This window comes from Scylla paramamosain, unplaced genomic scaffold (assembly GCF_035594125.1).
Source record: "Scylla paramamosain isolate STU-SP2022 unplaced genomic scaffold, ASM3559412v1 Contig33, whole genome shotgun sequence".
In the NCBI taxonomy this organism is placed as follows: Eukaryota; Metazoa; Arthropoda; class Malacostraca; order Decapoda; family Portunidae; genus Scylla; species Scylla paramamosain.
The window spans coordinates 540001-559574 of NW_026973698.1; the positions used below are offsets into that span (position 1 = coordinate 540001).

General features: G+C 44.8%; 3 long non-coding RNA genes across 14 annotated transcripts in view; 2 read left to right on the top strand and 1 right to left on the bottom strand.

Annotated features, from left to right (window-relative positions):
• Window positions 1–28, top strand: part of LOC135097821 (uncharacterized) — an 83540-nt gene extending 83512 nt beyond the window's left edge. For both annotated transcript variants that reach the window (XR_010266151.1, XR_010266150.1), the window contains one exon: window positions 1–28. This exon is cut by the window's left edge and continues 134 nt beyond it. This is a non-coding gene — a long non-coding RNA (uncharacterized LOC135097821).
• A 3918-nt stretch (window positions 29–3946) lies between these two features.
• LOC135097838 (uncharacterized) lies at window positions 3947–18920 on the top strand. Of its 5 annotated transcripts, none has more exons than XR_010266198.1 (6): window positions 3947–4714; window positions 5588–5753; window positions 6239–6338; window positions 6622–7667; window positions 17215–17336; window positions 18183–18920. It is a non-coding gene; the product is annotated as an uncharacterized LOC135097838 (long non-coding RNA). The 5 variants fall into 5 exon arrangements; XR_010266195.1 differs by having other exon boundaries at window positions 3948–4714; window positions 5588–5758; XR_010266197.1 differs by having other exon boundaries at window positions 3948–4714; window positions 5592–5758.
• The window catches only part of LOC135097837 (uncharacterized), a 40868-nt gene continuing 40135 nt past the window's right edge, over window positions 18842–19574 (bottom strand). For all 7 annotated transcript variants that reach the window (XR_010266194.1, XR_010266191.1, XR_010266189.1 and 4 more), the window contains one exon: window positions 18842–19500. This is a non-coding gene — a long non-coding RNA (uncharacterized LOC135097837). The remainder of the gene's footprint in view (window positions 19501–19574) is intronic.

Genomic DNA, 19574 nt, shown 5'->3' on the forward strand with positions numbered 1-19574 from the left:
TGGCGGTGTGTACAAGTGGCTTTGCCTTGCTCTCTGAGTTTTCTCTGAGTTTTGTGGTTTATTTTTTCTTGCCTGTGTGCTGAAATACCCTGAAAATGGTGATGAGCGCGTGTGGTTCATGCGAAGAGAGTGTGGCGAACAGGCAAAGGGCTGTGGCATGCGAGAGATGCATGGCCTGGTTCCATGTAGCCTGTGTGGGCATGAGGGAGGCCAACATGAAGGCGCTGGGGTTCGAGCTTCTGGTGTTCCTCTGCAGGGAATGCCTGAGCAAGAGCCTCAATGAATGGAGGGAACCAGGATGAGGAAAAAGAAGAGAGAGTGGAGCAGAGCACCCAGACAGAAAACCTGATGAAAGAGGCAGAAGCACAGACGACGAAGACTGAAGAGAGAAAAGACCAGCAAGAAGTGGTGGAAGTGGCCAGAACAGACAGACGCCCAAGGAAGAAGAGAATGGTAATCAAGAAAGCCCCAGTACGTGTCATTGGAGACAGCATGGTAAGGAAGACTCCCGACTTTGTGAGAAGGGAAATTGAGTGCACCAGCATGGGAGGTGCTAAGATCCAAGACGTCAAGAGGAAAGTCAAGGAAGAAGTGCAAGAAATGGAAGAGAGAAGCCTGCTAGTTGTCCAAGGAGGAGGCAACAACTTAGTAGAGGCAGGTGCTGAAGACACGGTAAAGGAAGTGATAGAAGCAGTGAGGGCAGCAGAAGAGAAGAAGATGTGTGTGGCTGTGGTGGGGGTCCTGCGGCGCCCACGGGAAGGAGTGCAGTATGAGAAGGTTAGAAGAGAAACGAACCGCAAGATATGCATGGAACTCATGAAGGTCAAGATGGAATGGATGGCAGAGAAGAAGGGCAACGTGAGCTTCCTGGACATGGATGGGATCCTTGACCAGGACAAATTCTTCGGGAGAGACGGGGGGTCCACCTCAACCACAACGGGGAATGAGAGGCTAGGACGTCGACTGGCCGAGTGGATGAGGGCGAGGCAGGTGTGTTGTGTGGACGACGCATGACGAGGGAGGACCCACTGATGTCAGCAAGCATGAAAGAAAAGAGACTAACCAGGCAAGTAAATGTGTGAAGATTGGCTGTATGAATGTGAGAGGATGGGGTGTGGGCAAGTTTGAGGATGTATGCAAGGAGCTCAGGGAGTGGAGGTTCGACTTAGTCGGGCTCACTGAGACTCACCTGAGAGATGATGTACGAATGGAGGGATGCGAGTATGTTATGATTGGAAAGGGGCGTAAGGCACAGGAAACACTGGGAGGAGGGCGTAGCCCTACTTTACAAGAAAGAAAGAGGACTGAAAGTAGAGGAGATTGATGTGGGGGAGTGTACAAGTAGTGAGGATGTGCTTGCAGTAAGAGTGGAATGCATGGATGGTCGTGGCAGACCAGAGAAGGTGGTACTGGTGGTAGCGTACATGACTGTCATGGGTGAAAGAGCAGAGAGGGAAAATAGGAGGAAGTATGACATACTTAAGAAAGTTGTGAGAGAGCATGGAGAGGGAGAGAGTGCTAATTATGGGTGACATGAATGCACATGTGGGAATACTGGGGGAACAGGTGAACAGGAATGGTGAAATGCTTGGAGAGTTTGTTGATGAACTGGAGCTGGAAAATCTGAATGTTACTTTGGCTGAGGGGCGTGTGACTTGGAGTGCAAGAGAACAGGAATCGGCAATTGACTACATGTTGGTGAATGGAAGAATGCGTGAAATTGTGTCGCACATGTGGATAGATGAGGATGGTTTGGTTGATATTGTGTCCGATCACAACATGCTGGTTGTGGGAGTGCTTGATGCAGGGTGGGAATGAAGTGAAAGTGGCAAGTAAGAGAAAGAAGTGGAGACTGAGAGATGTAGGGTGGGAGAACTTTCAGGTTGATCTGAGTGAGAGAAGCTGGGACGACGAAAGTGTGCATGACGTGGAGCATCTGAATGAGAAACTGGTTGGGATGGGACGTGAGGGGGGGGTGCTGCTGAGAACCAGATAGGGTTTGTGAGAGTAGGGGGTAGAAGAAAGAATGTATGTAAACCATGGGTGGAATGATGAAATCAGAGCAGCTAGGGAAGGAGCGAAAGAGAATGAGTAGACAGTGTAGATGGCTGAGGAAAAAGAGGCATGAAAGCGATGAGGCAGAGAATGAGTATCAGAATGCATGGACAGCGTATGTGAAGCAGCAGCGGTTGACAAGACGAATGATAATGAATGCTAAAGTGAAGAGTGAAAGGAGCGTGATTCAATCTTTAAGGGAGAAAGGTATGGAAGGTGGCCGTGAATGGTACAAGTTCATGAGAGGTGAGAATATGTCAGGCAGTGTTGGTGTGGAGAGTCTAAAAGTGGAGGGTGTAGTTATAACAGAGAAGGATGGAATCAGGGAGGCAATCAAAGGGTTCTGGGAAGAAGTAGGTGGGGTAGGTGAGATGTTTAGTGTGAGAGAAGAATGTGTAACACTGGAAAGGAAGAATGCAGATGAACTGGATGAAAGAATCAGTAGGAATGAAGTGGAGAGGTGTGTGAGAAGGCAGAAGAAATGGCAAGGCAGCAGGTCCAGATGATATACCCTATGAGTTCTACAAGAATGGTGGGGAGGTAGTGATAGACAGAATGACTGAGTTATTCAACCGAGTGTGGGATGAAGAGAGAGTGCCAAGAAAGTGGAATGAGAGCCGAGTGTGTCTGTTGCATAAGGGAGGATTTAAGAGTAAGAATGAGCTGAAGAACTACAGGCCAATTGCATTAGTGAATACAATAGGTAAAGTTTTCAGTGCAGTGTTGAATGAGAGACTGTGTAAATGGATTGAGAGAGCTGGAGTGCTGGGTGAAGAACAGAATGGTTTTCGTAGGGACAGGAGAGCTGAGGACAATATGTTTGTGGTGAATGAAATGATTGAGAGAGAAAAAGAAGGATGGGGGTAAATTGTACCTAGGTTTTTTGGATATAGAGAAAGCTTATGATAGAGTGAACAGAGAAATGTTAGGTAGAGTCTTAGAAAAGATTGGATTGAGTGCAAAGATAGTTAACATAGTGCAAAGTATGTATGTGGACACAAGAGCTAGGATACAGGCTAGGAGACATAGAAACAGACTGGGTGAAGAGTGAGAGAGGAGTTAGGCAGGGCTGTATATTGTCACCAACCCTTTTTAGCCCGTATACAGAGGAGCTAGCAGCCAGGATGAGAAGAATGAATGTAGGGGTAAGTGTGGGGAATGATAAAGTATGTGTGCTCCTTTATGCAGATGATGTAGTTGTTATGAGTGAATCAGCAGATGAGCTTCAAAGTTTGTTGGATGTAGTGGATGGCTATGGTAAAGACTTTGGAGTAAGGTTTAGCAGTGAGAAAAGCAAAGTAATGATTGTGAATAGGTCAGAGGATGAAAGTAATGTGGTATGGAGACTTGGAGAGAATGAGTTGAGACAGGTGCAAGAATACAAGTACTTAGGGATGTGGATGAGTCCTAGTGGGTGTGCAAAGGCAAAGAATGAAAAGATAAGTATGGTAAACCAGTGGGGTAGGTCGACTGGGAAGCGCAGCAAGGATGAGAGCAAGTAAGTATGATGTGTTGAGAGAAGTGTGGAAGAGTGTGGCTGTGCCATGTATAATGTATGGTATGGATGTGATTGCATGGAATGAAAGTGAAATTGATAAGTTAGAAGTGGGCCAGAATAGAGTAGCAAGGATGGCACTGAGTGCACCGAGGTGCACAGCAGTTGAAGCCTTGAGAGGTGACATGGGATGGAGCACCTTCAGAGAAAGACTGACAAAAGCCACACTTAGGTACAAGATTAGGCTTGAGAGAATGGATGATGCAAGAATAGCAAGGAAGGTGTACCTGTGGAATGAAAGTGGAAGCAAATGGAGGAAGAGATGCATGAGAATGACAGACAGGAATGGATTGCAAGTTGTGTGGGGCGATAAGAATGGCTGGTAGGAATCAAAATGAGCGTAAATGGGTGGTAACAAGAGGAGGCAGAGTGGGAGCCGAATGGGATGTGAGAAAATGGAAGAATGAGATAGACAAAGAAGTGAAATGTGTGGGACTGAATGAATGGAAGAATGAAATGGAAAGAAAGAAGACCCTGGAATGGTACAAGGAGAAAGAGGCCCCGAGGTATGAAAGGTGGTATGATGGAATCCTGGGCGGTGATCTTCTCTTCCGAGCGAGGGCACAGTGTATGGATGTGGAATGCAAGGAGTAACAGGTGGTCTGAGTCCCGCAGCAAAGTGTGCCAGATGTGTGACATGGGAGAGGATGAGACGGTGGAACATGTGGTGCTGGAGTGTGTGAAATATGCCAGAGACAGGAATGAGATGATGCAAGTGATACTGACTGAGTTAGGGCATGATAGGAATGAAAGAGTGGAGAAGACAGGAAAGGAATGGACTGTGTAGAGAGGCAAATGAAAGGATGATTGAGGCGGTGGAAAGAGTTTCTGGAGAGAATGTGGCGTGCCAGGTGTATGAACAATTAGGATAGAGGATGCTGTTCGTTTCTCTTTTTTTTTTTTTTTTCCCCTTTGTACAGGGGTTTGCCGATCCAAAGGCCTGGCTCAAGAGTGATCCTGTGCCGCCTGTACCATCAAGATCAAGATCAAGATCAGATGGTGAGTCTGCTTACAAAATTGCATCGTAGGGATTGATAGGGGCAGCCACAATTATCCATCATCATCAGCGACACCATGCTCTGCGACACCATGGCTCTTGAGAAGGTAACATGGCTTACCATTCTACACTCACATCATCTGGCTATCAACACACACGAGAATGGCGGCGGTGGGGAGGTGTAAAAGGGAAAATAGGCGTATATGTGAGGGCGGGTGGCGGGGATCCTATGGCGGAAAATCGAGGGATGATCGAGGGTGATGCCCCACCATTATTAATTACTCCTTTATTTAGCGATTTACAACACACACACCTGCCCGCCAGTAAGAAGCAGGTGTGGGCGGCCATCTTGAGCCCCTAAGGGACGAGGGGACAAGGGGAAAATTAAGGGAAATATGGCTCAAAATGCCTCCTTATTTTTATGTATTTTCGATTTTTTTTTTTTTTATGGAATTGTTTGCGCGCGCGCGCGCGTGTGTGTATGTGTGTGTGTGTGTGTGTGTGTGTGTGAGGGAAGGGAGGGCGGGGGTGGGGGGGAGTTCTTGTGTTCGTTAAGGATAAACAAAAAAAAAGTTTTAACGTAAATATTTTCCTTATTTTTTCTTCATTTTCTTGTGTTTGTTTGTTTTTGTTGGTTCGTTATGTGTGTGTGTGTGTGTGTGTGTGTGTGTCAGAATATATCGTTTTTATTTTTCATTTTTTTCAGTTTTTCTTGTCTTAACTTAATATTTGTTTGTTTGTTTGTATATGCATGTATGTTTGTCCTCTTCTTCCTCTTCCTCCCCTTTCTTTCATCTAGACTTCCTCTTCTCTCTTCCCATCTCTTCCTCCTCCTAGCCCAACCAAGCCTAATTCTCTCCTCTCTCTCTCTCTCTCTCTCTCCTCTCACTCTCTCTCTCTCTCTCTCTCTCTCTCTCTTCTCTCCTCTCTCTCTCATCTCTCTCTCTCTCTCTCTCTCTCTCCTCTCCTCTCTCTCTCAGACAGACAGACCCTGATGACAGCGTGGTGAGCGAGGAGGGGGAGTCAACCAGCAGAGTAGGGAAGCATGACCCCTACTTTGAACCAGTGGTGACCTTGCTGGAGGTCTTCGTGGTTAGTGATGACTGACCAGGAGGAGGAAATGATAAGACTGAGTTTCGAGGTCAGGTCAGGTTGGTAATGGTGTTTTTATTATTATTATTATTATTATTATTATTATTATTATTATTATTATTATTATTATTATTATTATTATTTTTGTGAGCTTTTTATTGGTTTATTATTTTATTGAGAAATGTTGTTGGTAGTTTTGCTGTTTCTTGTTGTTAGGTGAGGTGAGGTCAGGTCAAGTACTGATGGTAATTTTGCTGTTTTATCATTGTTAGGTCAGGTCAGGTTTTCTTATTGCAGGTAAATAGTTCTTCTTCTTCTTCTTCTTCTTCTTCTTCTTCTTCTTATTATTATTATTATTATTATTATTATTATTATTATTATTATTTTCTCTCAATCTATGTTTTCTTTCTTACCCCCCTCCTCCTCCTCCTCCTCCCTCTTCCTCCTCTCCTTGTTCTTCACATAAACTCTCTTCATTTTATTAACCTAACCTAACATGCAGACAGTGCCAGCCTAACCTAACCTCCCCCCACCTGCAGGCAGTACAAGCTGTTTCATTATCACACCTCTGAGTCGCCCCCACAGTGGAAGGAACGGGGCATGGGGGCCATTAACATTCTGAGGAACAAGCAGAAGGCTGTAAGTGGTTGGGTTAGGTTTATGTGTGTGTGTGTGTGTGTGTGTGTGTGTGTGTGTGTGTGTGTGTGTGTGTGTGTGTGTGTGTGTGTGTGTGTGTGTGTGTTGACTGGGCTGCCTCATATGGGATTACCAGCCTAATATGGTGACAGACAGACAAGCAGACAGACAGACAGATAGATTATTATCACTATATTATTACCAGTCATTAATTCAAATAGATAGATTATTATTATTGTTATTATTATTTTATCACCAGGCATTAATTTCTCTCCTTATTTTTCAGGTGGAGTTTGTTCAGCGGCAGAATTAATGCCAGTGGCTGAGTTCGGATCCTCCAAGACACACACACACACACACACACACACACAGCAGCCCCTCCACCTCCCCACAGCCCTCCACAGCCCCTGACACAGCATCTAACACAGCCCCTTCACAGAACACCACATACCTCACACATACATAAGAACATAAGAACATAAGAAATAAGGGGAAGCTGCAAGAAGCGACCAGGCTTACACGTGGCAGTCCCTGTATGAAACACACCTACCTATTTCCATCTGCTATCCCCATCCATAAACTTGTCTAATCTTTCTCTTAAAGCTCTCTAGTGTCCTAGCACTAACAACATGATTACTGAGTCCGTTCCACTCATCTACCACTCTTTTTGAGAACAAATTTTTTCCTATCTCCATCCTAAACCCAAATTTTTCAAGCTTGTACCCATTATTTCTTGTTCTACCCTGGTTGCTGATCCTAAGAATTTTGCCTACATCCCCCTTGTTATAACCCTTATACCACTCAAAGACTTCTATCAGGTCCCCTCTTAACCTACGTATCTCTAAAGAATGTAAATTTAACAGCTTCAACCTCGCCTCGTAAGGAATACTCCTCATCCCCTGTATCCTTTTAGTCATTCTCCTCTGTACTGATTCTAATAGACCTATATCTTTCCTGTAATGTGGGGACCAGAACTGCACAGCGTAGTCTAGATGAGGTCTGACCAGCGCCAAGTATAACTTTAATACTACTTCCGGCCTTCTACTTTTAACACTCCTAAAAAATCCCACACACCACAGGAGCCTCACAAACAGTCTGACAGCCTTCACAAGCAGCCCCACACTCCACCACAGACACGCCAGACCCACAGCCCTTCACCTCACCCACTTCCCAGCCCCCCACAAGCCCCCCAGCCACCACAAATGAAGTCAAAGGAAGGGACTGTGGCTTCACCCAGCCAGCCAGGACAGCCTACAGAGAGGGGGTAGTCCCAGTCAAGTCACAAAATATAGGCTTGGTTCTTCCTACAGTTTGAAGTCAATGATTGGACAGGTTCTCTTTGTTTACTTGTTATTGTTTCTCTCTCTCTCCTCCTCTCTCTCTCTCTCTCTCTCTCTCTCTCTCTCTCTCCCTCTCTCTCTCTCTCTCTCTCTCTCTCTCTCTCTCTCTCTCTCTCTCTCTCTCTCTCTCTCTCCTCTCCTCTCTCTCTCTCTCTCTCTCTCTCTCTCTCTCTCTCTCTCTCTCTCTTTCTCTCTCTGCCCTTCACTATTGTTAGGTAATAATTGCAGTAGTCACAGCCTGCCCTCTAAAGACAACTCTCTTCCTCCACACAAAACTACAAGCACCTAATAACACACACACCCTTCACTCAAAAAATTTTAAAATCATGGCGACTCCTACACCAGCCTCGGAGTCCCCATCTGGGGAGGGGACCATAAATGTCCCCAGGTCGGACTGCCTTTCCGTCGACGACCCTAAGTGTCTTGACACCCCCCTCAACTTTTTCTTCATTAACTTCTGCAACATTCGCGGTCTAAGATCTAATTTTCAATCTGTAGAACACCACCTCTCCTCTTCTAAACCTCATCTTCTTTTCCTCACTGAAACTCAGGTGTCTGAGGCAACTGACAGTAGCCCCTTTTCTGTTCCCTCCTACTTTCTCTATCCCCATTTTCGATCCAAAGCTGGATGCTGCGTTTATGTGCGCAATGACTTAACCTGCTCTCATGCCCACACTCTTGAATCTTCCGAGTTTTCCACCATCTGGCTACGACTACAGAGTCATTCTCATACTAAATTTATCTGTGCTGTATACCTCTCTCCTAACTCCTCTGACTATAAGAAATTCTTTGACTACTTAACTTCCAAAGTGGAGCACATTCTGACCCTCTTCCCTTTTGCAGAGATCTCCATTCTTGGAGACTTCAATGTTCACCACCCAGCTTTGGGCTTTCCTCTCCCTTCACTGACCATCCTGGTGAACTAGCCTACAACTTTGCTATCCTCCATGACCTAGAGCAATTGGTGCAACACCCTACTCGTATTCCTGACCGTCTTGGAGATACGCCCAACATTCTTGACCTTTTCCTGACCTCTAATCCTTCTGCTTATGCTGTCACCCTTTCTTCTCCGTTGGGCTCCTCCGATCACAATCTCATATCTTTATCTTGTCCTATCACTCCAATCCCTCCTCAGGATCCCCCTAAGCGAAGGTGCCTCTGGCGTTTTGCCTCTGCTAGTTGGGGGGACCTGAGAGGGTATTTTGCTGATTTTCCTTGGAATGACTACTGCTTCCGTGTCAGAGACCCGTCTTTGTGTGCTGAGCGCATAACAGAGGTGATAGTGTCTGGCATGGAGGCGTACATTCCTCACTCTTTTTCTCGTCCTAAACCTTCTAAACCTTGGTTTAACACAGCTTGTTCTCGTGCTATACATGATAGAGAGATGGCCCACAAAAGGTACTTAAGCCTTCCTTCACCAGAATCTCATGCACTTTATATTTCTGCCCGGAACCATGCCAAGTCTGTTCTCCAACTAGCCAAAAACTCCTTCATTAACAGAAAATGTCAAAACCTTTCAAGATCTAACTCCCCTCGTGATTTCTGGCATCTAGCCAAAAATATCTCCAATAACTTTGCTTCTTCTTCTTTCCCTCCTCTACTTCAACCAGATGGCACCACTGCTATCACATCTATTTCTAAAGCTGAACTCTTTGCTCAAACCTTTGCTAAAAATGCTACCTTGGACGATTCTGGGCTTGTTCCTCCCTCTCCTCCACCCTCTGACTACTTCATGCCTCGTATTAAAATTCTTCGTAATGATGTTTTCCATGCCCTCGCTGGCCTAAACCCTCAGAAGGCTTATGGACCTGATGGGGTCCCTCCTATTGTTCTCCGAAACTGTGCCTCCGTGCTTGCACCTTGCCTAGTCAAACTCTTTCAGCTCTGTCTATCAACATCTACCTTTCCTTCTTGCTGGAAGTTTGCCTACATTCAACCTGTTCCTAAAAAGGGTGACCGCTCTAATCCCTCAAACTACTGTCCTATTGCTTTAATTTCCTGCTTATCTAAAGTTTTTGAATCTATCCTCAACAGGAAGATTCTTAAACATCTATCACTTCACAACCTTCTATCTGATTGCCAGTATGGGTTCTGTCAAGGCCGCTCTACTGGTGATCTTCTGGCTTTCCTTACTGAGTCTTGGTCATCCTCTTTTAGAGACTTTGGTGAAACTTTTGCTGTTGCCTTGGACATATCAAAAGCCTTTGATAGAGTCTGGCACAAAGCTTTGATTTCCAAACTACCCTCCTACGGTTTCTATCCTTCTCTCTGTAACTTCATCTCAAGTTTCCTTTCTGACCGTTCTATTGCTGCTGTGGTAGACGGTCACTGTTCTTCTCCTAAATCTATTAACAGTGGTGTTCCTCAGGGTTCTGTCCTGTCACCCACTCTCTTCTTATTATTCATTAATGATCTTCTAAACCAAACTTCTTGTCCTATCCACTCCTATGCTGATGATACCACCCTGCACTTTTCCACGTCTTTTCATAGACGTCCAACCCTTCAGGAGGTAAACATATCACGCAGGGAAGCCACAGAACGCCTGACTTCTGATCTTTCTAAAATTTCTGATTGGGGCAGAGCAAACTTGGTATTGTTCAATGCCTCAAAAACTCAATTCCTCCATCTATCAACTCGACACAATCTTCCAGACAACTATCCCCTCTTCTTCAATGACACTCAACTGTCCCCCTCTTCTACACTGAACATCCTCGGTCTGTCCTTTACTTATAATCTGAACTGGAAACTTCACATCTCATCTCTAGCTAAAACAGCTTCTATGAAGTTAGGTGTTCTGAGACGTCTCCGCCAGTTTTTCTCACCCCCCCAGCTGCTAACTCTGTACAAGGGCCTTATCCGTCCATGTATGGAGTATGCTTCACATGTCTGGGGGTTCCACTCATACTGCTGTTCTAGACAGGGTGGAATCAAAAGCTTTTCGTCTCATCAACTCCTCTCCTCTAACTGACTGTCTTCAGCCTCTCTCTCACCGCCGCAATGTTGCATCTCTAGCTGTCTTCTACCGCTATTTTCATGCTAACTGCTCTTCTGATCTTGCTAACTGCATGCCTCCCCTCCTTCCGCGGCCTCGCTGCACAAGACTTTCTTCTTTCTCTCACTCCTATTCTGTCCACCTCTCTAACGCAAGAGTTAACCAGTATTCTCAATCATTCATCCCTTTCTCTGGTAAACTCTGGAACTCCTTGACTGCTTCTGTATTTCCACCTTCCTATGACTTGAATTTCTTCAAGAGGGAGGTTTCAAGACACTTATCCACCAATTTTTGACCACTGCTTTGACCCTTTTAGGGACTGGCATTTCAGTGGGCATTTTTTTTTATTAGATTTTTGTTGCCCTTGGCCAGTATCCTTCCTACATAAAAAAAAAAAAAAAAAAAAGTAACAGCAGTAGTCATAGTTATTATTGTATATTTTTTTAGCACTCCAGAACAGTGTAGCAGTAGTAGTAGTTGGCAGGAATTAAGTACAGTATTAAATATATTCTGATCTTGATTTGTGTTGCAGGCCAGACAGCTTAGTGGCAGAGCTGCAGGTGGCCCTTGTAAGCTTCCTGGTGGCACAGGTGTAGGACGGCTGGGAGCAGTGGAGGTGCCTGATGGGGCAGCTGTGCTGGGCAGAGGGGCTGCTACTGCTGCTGCTGCTGCTGGGGAGAGCCACACTTGTATGGTAAGCTTCTCTCAGTCCTTCTCTAACAGGTTAATGAGGTTGTTGTTGTCATTATTGTTGATGTATTTTTTTTTATGTTTTTCTCTCAATATAAAATTGCTCTCTCTCTCTCTCTCTCTCTCTCTCTCTCTCTCTCTCTCTCTCTCTCTCTCTCTCTCTCTCTCTCTCTCTCTCTCTCTCTCTCTCTCTCTCTCTCTCTCTCTCTCTCTCTCTCTCTCTCTCTCTCTCTCTCTCTCTCTCTCTCTCTCTCTCTCTCTCTCTCTCTCTCTCTCTCTCTCTCTCTCTCTCTCTCTCTCTCTCTCTCTCTCTCTCTCTCTCTCTCTCTCTCTCTCTCTCTCTCTCTCTCTCTCTCTCTCTCTCTCTCTCTCTCTCTCTCTGCCCTTCACTATTGTTAGGTAATAATTGCAGTAGTCACAGCCTGCCCTCTAAAGACAACTCTCTTCCTCCACACAAAACTACAAGCACCTAATAACACACACACCCTTCACTCAAAAAATTTTAAAATCATGGCGACTCCTACACCAGCCTCGGAGTCCCCATCTGGGGAGGGGACCATAAATGTCCCCAGGTCGGACTGCCTTTCCGTCGACGACCCTAAGTGTCTTGACACCCCCCTCAACTTTTTCTTCATTAACTTCTGCAACATTCGCGGTCTAAGATCTAATTTTCAATCTGTAGAACACCACCTCTCCTCTTCTAAACCTCATCTTCTTTTCCTCACTGAAACTCAGGTGTCTGAGGCAACTGACAGTAGCCCCTTTTCTGTTCCCTCCTACTTTCTCTATCCCCATTTTCGATCCAAAGCTGGATGCTGCGTTTATGTGCGCAATGACTTAACCTGCTCTCATGCCCACACTCTTGAATCTTCCGAGTTTTCCACCATCTGGCTACGACTACAGAGTCATTCTCATACTAAATTTATCTGTGCTGTATACCTCTCTCCTAACTCCTCTGACTATAAGAAATTCTTTGACTACTTAACTTCCAAAGTGGAGCACATTCTGACCCTCTTCCCTTTTGCAGAGATCTCCATTCTTGGAGACTTCAATGTTCACCACCAGCTTTGGCTTTCCTCTCCCTTCACTGACCATCCTGGTGAACTAGCCTACAACTTTGCTATCCTCCATGACCTAGAGCAATTGGTGCAACACCCTACTCGTATTCCTGACCGTCTTGGAGATACGCCCAACATTCTTGACCTTTTCCTGACCTCTAATCCTTCTGCTTATGCTGTCACCCTTTCTTCTCCGTTGGGCTCCTCCGATCACAATCTCATATCTTTATCTTGTCCTATCACTCCAATCCCTCCTCAGGATCCCCCTAAGCGAAGGTGCCTCTGGCGTTTTGCCTCTGCTAGTTGGGGGGACCTGAGAGGGTATTTTGCTGATTTTCCTTGGAATGACTACTGCTTCCGTGTCAGAGACCCGTCTTTGTGTGCTGAGCGCATAACAGAGGTGATAGTGTCTGGCATGGAGGCGTACATTCCTCACTCTTTTCTCGTCCTAAACCTTCTAAACCTTGGTTTAACACAGCTTGTTCTCGTGCTATACATGATAGAGAGATGGCCCACAAAAGGTACTTAAGCCTTCCTTCACCAGAATCTCATGCACTTTATATTTCTGCCCGGAACCATGCCAAGTCTGTTCTCCAACTAGCCAAAAACTCCTTCATTAACAGAAAATGTCAAAACCTTTCAAGATCTAACTCCCCTCGTGATTTCTGGCATCTAGCCAAAAATATCTCCAATAACTTTGCTTCTTCTTCTTTCCCTCCTCTACTTCAACCAGATGGCACCACTGCTATCACATCTATTTCTAAAGCTGAACTCTTTGCTCAAACCTTTGCTAAAAATGCTACCTTGGACGATTCTGGGCTTGTTCCTCCCTCTCCTCCACCCTCTGACTACTTCATGCCTCGTATTAAAATTCTTCGTAATGATGTTTTCCATGCCCTCGCTGGCCTAAACCCTCAGAAGGCTTATGGACCTGATGGGGTCCCTCCTATTGTTCTCCGAAACTGTGCCTCCGTGCTTGCACCTTGCCTAGTCAAACTCTTTCAGCTCTGTCTATCAACATCTACCTTTCCTTCTTGCTGGAAGTTTGCCTACATTCAACCTGTTCCTAAAAAGGGTGACCGCTCTAATCCCTCAAACTACTGTCCTATTGCTTTAATTTCCTGCTTATCTAAAGTTTTTGAATCTATCCTCAACAGGAAGATTCTTAAACATCTATCACTTCACAACCTTCTATCTGATTGCCAGTATGGGTTCTGTCAAGGCCGCTCTACTGGTGATCTTCTGGCTTTCCTTACTGAGTCTTGGTCATCCTCTTTTAGAGACTTTGGTGAAACTTTTGCTGTTGCCTTGGACATATCAAAAGCCTTTGATAGAGTCTGGCACAAAGCTTTGATTTCCAAACTACCCTCCTACGGTTTCTATCCTTCTCTCTGTAACTTCATCTCAAGTTTCCTTTCTGACCGTTCTATTGCTGCTGTGGTAGACGGTCACTGTTCTTCTCCTAAATCTATTAACAGTGGTGTTCCTCAGGGTTCTGTCCTGTCACCCACTCTCTTCTTATTATTCATTAATGATCTTCTAAACCAAACTTCTTGTCCTATCCACTCCTATGCTGATGATACCACCCTGCACTTTTCCACGTCTTTTCATAGACGTCCAACCCTTCAGGAGGTAAACATATCACGCAGGGAAGCCACAGAACGCCTGACTTCTGATCTTTCTAAAATTTCTGATTGGGGCAGAGCAAACTTGGTATTGTTCAATGCCTCAAAAACTCAATTCCTCCATCTATCAACTCGACACAATCTTCCAGACAACTATCCCCTCTTCTTCAATGACACTCAACTGTCCCCCTCTTCTACACTGAACATCCTCGGTCTGTCCTTTACTTATAATCTGAACTGGAAACTTCACATCTCATCTCTAGCTAAAACAGCTTCTATGAAGTTAGGTGTTCTGAGACGTCTCCGCCAGTTTTTCTCACCCCCAGCTGCTAACTCTGTACAAGGGCCTTATCCGTCCATGTATGGAGTATGCTTCACATGTCTGGGGGGGTTCCACTCATACTGCTGTTCTAGACAGGGTGGAATCAAAAGCTTTTCGTCTCATCAACTCCTCTCCTCTAACTGACTGTCTTCAGCCTCTCTCTCACCGCCGCAATGTTGCATCTCTAGCTGTCTTCTACCGCTATTTTCATGCTAACTGCTCTTCTGATCTTGCTAACTGCATGCCTCCCCTCCTTCCGCGGCCTCGCTGCACAAGACTTTCTTCTTTCTCTCACTCCTATTCTGTCCACCTCTCTAACGCAAGAGTTAACCAGTATTCTCAATCATTCATCCCTTTCTCTGGTAAACTCTGGAACTCCTTGACTGCTTCTGTATTTCCACCTTCCTATGACTTGAATTTCTTCAAGAGGGAGGTTTCAAGACACTTATCCACCAATTTTTGACCACTGCTTTGACCCTTTTAGGGACTGGCATTTCAGTGGGCATTTTTTTTTATTAGATTTTTGTTGCCCTTGGCCAGTATCCTTCCTACATAAAAAAAAAAAAAAGTAACAGCAGTAGTCATAGTTATTATTGTATATTTTTAGCACTCCAGAACAGTGTAGCAGTAGTAGTAGTTGGCAGGAATTAAGTACAGTATTAAATATATTCTGATCTTGATTTGTGTTGCAGGCCAGACAGCTTAGTGGCAGAGCTGCAGGTGGCCCTTGTAAGCTTCCTGGTGGCACAGGTGTAGGACGGCTGGGAGCAGTGGAGGTGCCTGATGGGGCAGCTGTGCTGGGCAGAGGGGCTGCTACTGCTGCTGCTGCTGCTGGGGAGAGCCACACTTGTATGGTAAGCTTCTCTCAGTCCTTCTCTAACAGGTTAATGAGGTTGTTGTTGTCATTATTGTTGATGTATTTTTTTTTATGTTTTTCTCTCTATAAAATTGCTCTCTCTCTCTCTCTCTCTCTCTCTCTCTCTCTCTCTCTCTCTCTCTCTCTCTCTCTCTCTCTCTCTCTCTCTCTCTCTCTCTCTCTCTCTCTCTCTCTCTCTCTCTCTCTCTCTCTCTCTCTCTCTCTCTCTCTCTCTCTCTCTCTCTCTCTCTCTCTCTCTCTCTCTCTCTCTCTCTCTCTCTCTCTCTCTCTCTCAAGTTAGCTTAGTGGTAGTGGTAGTAATAACAGTAGTAGTAGCAGGAACACCACACACTTAACACTCCCAACTCTCCCTTCCAGACCCTAGTAGTAGCAGCAGTAGTAGTAGTATTAACACTAATTACTCATTATTTCTCTACTGGTGATCTTCTGGCTTTCCTTACTGAGTCTTGGTCATCCTCTTTTAGAGATTTTGGTGAAACTTTTGCTGTTGCCTTGGACATATCAAAAGCTTTTGATAGAGTCTGGCACAAAGCTTTGATTTCCAAACTACCCTCCTACGGCTTCCATCCTTCTCTCTGTAACTTCATCTCAAGTTTCCTTTCTGACCATTCTATTGATGCTGTGGTAGACGGTCACTATTCTTCTCCTAAATCTATTAACAGTGGTGTTCCTCAGGGTTCTGTCCTGTCACCCACTTTTCCTATTATTCATCAGTGACTTTCTAAAACCAAACTTGTTGTCCTATCCACTCCTATACTGATGATACCACCCCGCACTTATCCATGTCTTTTCATAGACATCCAACCCTTCAGGAAGTAAACAGTTCACGCAGGGAAGCCATAGAACACCTCACTTCTGATCTCTCAAAAATTTCTGACTGGGGCAGACCAAACTAGTTATTGTTTGCTGTCTAAAAAAAATCAATTCTTCCATCTATCAACTCAACACAACCTTCCAGACAACTATCCCCTCTTCTTCAATGACACTCAGCTGTCCCCCTCTTCTACACTGCCACACTCCCCTGCCTGTTTTCCCTTGGTACAAGCTTCTCATGTGATGGCTCACCCATAATTTTCCTCACATAATGAGTCCTGGCAAGCTTGACAGTGAAGAAAAGTGTTGTGATGGTGTTTGTTCAAGAAGGGATCAGTAATTGTGAGACAGGAAGGAAGATGGCAAATTCAGAAGCAGCCGTCACCTGGGTGGTGGACAGAGGCCGCTCACCCCCAGTCATCCTGCAGCTCACAGGTCTCTTCTGACCAGGAGAAAGATGGCGTGGCAATTAAGTGTTCACTGTGCATGTGTTCCATCAACTTATTATTCCTGTATCTGTCTTCCTTTTTTTCCCTTAGCCTTTCTCTCAGGAGTGGCAGCTGTGGCCAGCACTAGTGTAGCCCTGGCCAACTGTGTCACGGCTGTCTTTGATCTCCCTGTCTTCCTTCCAGCCCCACAGTTACTGACCTCGACTCAAACACCATCACGGCACTCTCTTCCCTGTTAAACTTGCCGGGATCCATTGTAATGTAAGGGGTATTGAATGTGAGCGATGAAACGAGAAGGTAGTGGCAAAGGGGAAAAAAGTACAGGGGAGCGTAGGAGAGACACCTCTCTCCACTGTGCCTGACAGCGCAGGAGAGACACCTCTCTCCACTGTGCCTGACAGTCTCTCAGTGATTGAAAGACTGAGCATAACATCTTCAGGGCACGTGAGTTGCCATGTATGACAATTTGGCACTTTTTCCATGTCTTCTTATTTGAGTAGACATATCATATCTTGTCATAATGAAAAGTCTAGTTTATCATGTATGTGGAGACCTTCAAGTTACAATACAGCCCACTGCTTTAAGAGTTAAATGTACATGTCAATGTTTTCTGTCGTGCCTTCTTTGCTGTGTAATGTTGTGGTGAAATGGTTAAATTCTGGACCGAGTTGTGAGTCATGCAGCAGGAGTATAGGTGTGTGTCTTCCCCACAGGTGGTAACACGGAGAGGAAGTGGAAGAAAGCTTGGGACGCTCCCATAACTCAGGAGCAAGAAATACACCTTACTGGAAACCTTGTGACTGACAGGTGGCGGTGACTGCAGGAACCAATTCAGGTGAACACTGTGTTTTGTTGCTACACTTGAGAATCCTCTATCCTAAATTTAAAAATCTAAGTTTTTAATTGTCATGTCTTGTCATGTTTTTGTCCCACCAAAAAATTGATTACTAGAGTTTGATTTACTGCCATGGGAGGTATCAGAAATTGGCAAGTTGTCATTAAAAAAAAAACTGGGGAAATCTAAAATATGCACCACTTTCATTCACTCCCAACAATTTTGGATAAGGAATCCTCAACTGTATGTAATCAGAGTATTGTTGAGAGTCATGGTGTGTGTATGAATCCTTATGTATGTATGTGCAGGATAAGAGGGAGGTGGTTAATAAGATTAGTAAATGCATGGAGGAGAGGCGTGCTCTTACCAAGATTAGAAGAGCAGTAAGTGTGAAAATAGTGGTACAGGATTGTAAGAGAGGCAGTGTGTGTGCTGGGTAAGTGCACGTGTGGTGCTTTTGTTAAGAGTGACCGGGATGGATGAGTGTTACCGGTGTGGTGTGTTGTGGAGAGTTACTGAAGAGGGTTAGAAGGAATGGTCTGCAGTGATCAGTGTGAAATAAGAGGAGAGGATGCGTTGCTTGAGTTTTTGTTGCGAGATGTGCACGTGAAAGGTGTTTAGTGAAAAATAAGGTTTTTTGGGGAATTTATGGATATAGAAAGATAAATAGATATGAATTGTGGGGTGTTTCAGGATTGTTTGGGCCAGGTGATGGGCTGTAGGGAGTGAAAAGTTTGTGAAAAGTAAAATGCCGGCATTTGAGTTATAGAATTAGTGTGTATGTGTGATATAAGTTCATGTCTTAGTAACTTTCCGTCTTCCCCAAGTTGCATTACTCTTTTGCAGATGTCTGTCTTGTGTTGGCGAACGTCCTGTCTGCAGTCAGGCCAGTAGTGCCATGTCGCAGGGTGTGACATCAGGTGAAGAGCCAAATGGAGAGTGTCTGCAGCCAGTACTGGGTGTGCTGATGCTGTACAAGTGTCGAGCCAGGTGCCACAGCACATGACTCCACCAGTGTAGTGTCTCTAGTCCAGGATGCACTGCTGTGTACGACTTGTATGTCTTTATAAATTTGTGACTATTCTTATTATATATGTGAAATAAATATATAGTTTGCTAACAGTGTGGTATAATAGTGTAAAAATAAATATTTGATAACAATTCATGCATGCCCCAAAGGTAAAAAAAAAAAAACAGGATTGTGCCCTCTAAACTTTTAAGATACCACTTGCACATAGAAGCCCCATCGCAGCGACTCCAGTGTCGGCTGGGATGGGGCTTCTATGTGCAAATGGTATCTTAAACTTAGTTTAGTAGCCAATCCTGACTTTTTTTTTTTTTTTTACCTTGGGGGCATGACCTGTACTCCCAGAAAGACTTTGCCAAAGATATTATTGACATGGCATAAATAACTATCATTGTTTTTTTTACCTTGAGGGCATGACCTGTACTCCCAGAAAGACTATTTGCCAAAGATATTATTGACATGGCATAAATAACTATCATTATGTTCAAGATGGTATACTGAATGTTTATTGTTTTAATGTGAATGTTAAGTGAATAAATACACAACAATAATATAAACATGGCACTTTTTTTCCTTATTACTGAAGTGCTGGAATGTACAAAACTTATCCCAAGCCTGAATGAAGGTGGTGGTGGTGGTTGTTGAGTACAGAAGAGAGGGACTTGCTATATTCTTCCTTCCCAGACTGGAGTGGACTGGAGAACTCTTGCAGCAGGGCCTGGGAGCAACAACACTTGCCAATTCTTGTGTCCTTGCATCAACTTGAGTGACCTTGAGCAACCTCTTCTTTGTGAAACTGCCTGCAGCTCTCGTGCCTCCACAAGTGTTGAAGGTTGCCTGTCGGTCCCGCCATGACTTGAAGGGAATTTTACGTGTTCTTCCTGCTTGAAATTCTTGACACACTCTTCTTACTGCAACTTGACTCTTCCCTGATTGCTTTGTCCCAACGATACTTAATACCTCTTGTGGGGCTTGAAGGTGGTGATGCTCTGCCTCTTTTCCTGGTGAAGCTTGACTCCCTGATTGCAATGGAGTACATTGGGCCTGGCGTGACAACACTGTTTAATAACCAGGTGCTGGTAGAGATTCCTGTGGGCTGTTCATGGGATGATGAAGTGGAAGCTGCACACTTCACACCTACAAGGAAAACAGACCATTAGTTCCTAGATACATGAAGCTTCTTGTATGTGTAGTGATTCCTTGTAATGTGT